Genomic DNA, 2,551 nt, shown 5'->3' on the forward strand with positions numbered 1-2,551 from the left:
ATTTGAAATAAAATGTGAGAAAAGGTCTCTCTTCTTTAAGTTTTAGTCTCTTTTGTTGATGTACGTTTCTATAGCTGAACTTGATTCCTAAGCAATATAATGACAGCTCAAATCATGCTTTGTGCAATTAATATATATTACACTCTCAAGGATTGGCCACTGAGAATTCGAACCATGCGATGTGATATGCCAAATAAGATCATTGATTGTAAGATTTTTCACTTAAATATGTTTTGATTGGTTGATTTACTGATTGAGGATCATTGGTTGAGATTAGCACTAAATATTTCTTTTGGTTTAAATTTTGCTGCATTTTGTTGTTTTAGAACTTATTTTAAGGATAAACAGTCTTTACGGTACAGTAAGGGATAGGGTTGGCCTTAAGGACAATGTTCCTCTCCATTTCAAATCAAATGGATACTATTTATTTCATAGTTAGGATTTAAAGTTTGTGCATCTAACGGTATACATGGTGATTGTGTCTTGTGTCTTGTGTCTTTATAGTTTTGTTAAGCCTGTCCTATGAATGAACCGGGGATGGTTTTTTTTTTTTTTTTTACAAGCATTCTATTAGGGAAAAAAAATTGATAGAATATAAACATAATGGCCTATTTGACAAAATTAAAATTTTTGGGAAAATACTTTTTACCCCATCTAAAGTATTAATGCATTTATGTTTAGGCGCGCAATGTTTAAAAAGTATTATGAAGAGATGAAGAAGTTGTCCAACATATATTATGAAGTTGCCCATCTAGGTGAGATGCTTGGGGGTGCGCCACGAAGAAGCTACAAAAAGGTACAGGAGAGAGGGACTCACTTTTTTTTTTCATGTTAGGAGGATGTAATTTGGAGGAACGTGCATTGGCAGCGGTGGTTGCACGAAAAATATGGTTCAAAAGGAATTCAGTGGTGGTGCATGGAGAAGAATCCACTCACCCAAACTAAGTTTCCAAGAAGCCGCTCACTCCCTTGCTGAGTCTAGGAGAGATCCACCCAAGACATGGTGCCCATATAAGGGAAGAAGCCCCCAAGGTATGGTTAAAATTAATTGAAATGTAGCTGTGGATAAAATTGAGGGGAGTGTAGGGATTGGCATTATTGTTAGGGATTATGAAGGTTTCATATTGGCTGGACAAAGTACAACAAAAAATATATCAGTAGAACTTGTCGTTGCAGAAGCTTTGGCTGCTACACATGTAGTAGAGTTCAGCAAGACGTTGGGTTTCTATGATATAATTTTGGAAGGCGATGTTATGCAGATTGTCAATGCGGTCAAATTAAAGTGAAGGCAAAAATTTGGTCAAATTAGATTACCAGTTATCTCAAAAAGTTTAAGTTCATGGAAAAAGTGGTGATTTAACGTGATATCAAAGTCAAAGATCTTGGGATCGAATCTTGACTACGTTTTCATGTGTTAGGCATCATCTATTAAAAGGAAGTTTGAGCCCACACGTAAGAAGGAGTGTTAAATTAATGATTAAGTGAAGCTTAAGCTTTTGGGATAACTTGTAATTTAACAATGAATATATTGTGGACGAAATTAGAAAAAGTTTGCGTCAATTGAGGTCTTGGAGAATTGATCACATGAATAGGGGTGCAAATTCAGCTGCTCATGGTTTAAAATTCGAAGGGACAACTAAGTATGTCATAGATGAAGTTTGGTTAGAAAAAATTTCAAATTGTATTTATGGTAATAAAGATTGAAATTTGTTCATTATATATATAAGGATCAAAAAATTGTATTTAATACCAACTTATTTATAATTTTATACATTAGAATTTTAAACCCATATAGTTTAGTATTTTTATGAGCTTTTAATAGTAAAATTTAAATTTGGATGATGTTCACATATAGGGTCTTTTAATACTCAAATAAGTATAACAAGCTTATTCTCCCAAAGCTGTGATTCTATGGCTTCTTGTCTTCTTGTTCTTACACAAGTTCTACGTAAGTGTCTTGCTCTTCTTCTTTTGGATTTTTTGCACTTAGGTTGAATTGAGTTTTGATAATCTGCATGCAATTAGGTTCATTTTTTTTTTTCCAAAAAGGGAGTTGATATTCTTTTAGAATTGAAGCTTGAAACGTTTTGTTTTTGAACAACTAGAGATTTTGGGACGTGCCAAGAGGGTTGTTTCTGGTTGCTGAAAATACGATGATTTTCATATTTCTAAACTCATTTTGGTTCACTCTAAACGCATTTTTTGTTGAGGAGAATCATATTTCTAAACCCACCACCTTCTAGTCCAATCATGACATCACATTTACGATCAACCTTCTAATCAATTACCATTAAAAAAAAAAAGGGACAATTTCACAAAGCCCTTAAACTTTCTCACGTTTTTTTAGATCCATAACCTGTAATAATTCAATATATAATTAAATGCTAATTGACAATAAAAATTAGCAGCGAAATGAATAATTATATAAATATCTCTAGCCATGTTTTGCTTAAGGCAATTGAAGAACAACTTCACAGAAACAAATTTGGAAAACAAAAAAATTTGAGAGGTTCTTCTGACCTATGCCTACCAGTGAGTGCCAATTGATGGA

Source organism: Corylus avellana, chromosome ca1 (genome assembly GCF_901000735.1).
Source record: "Corylus avellana chromosome ca1, CavTom2PMs-1.0".
NCBI classification, from domain to species: domain Eukaryota; kingdom Viridiplantae; phylum Streptophyta; class Magnoliopsida; order Fagales; family Betulaceae; genus Corylus; species Corylus avellana.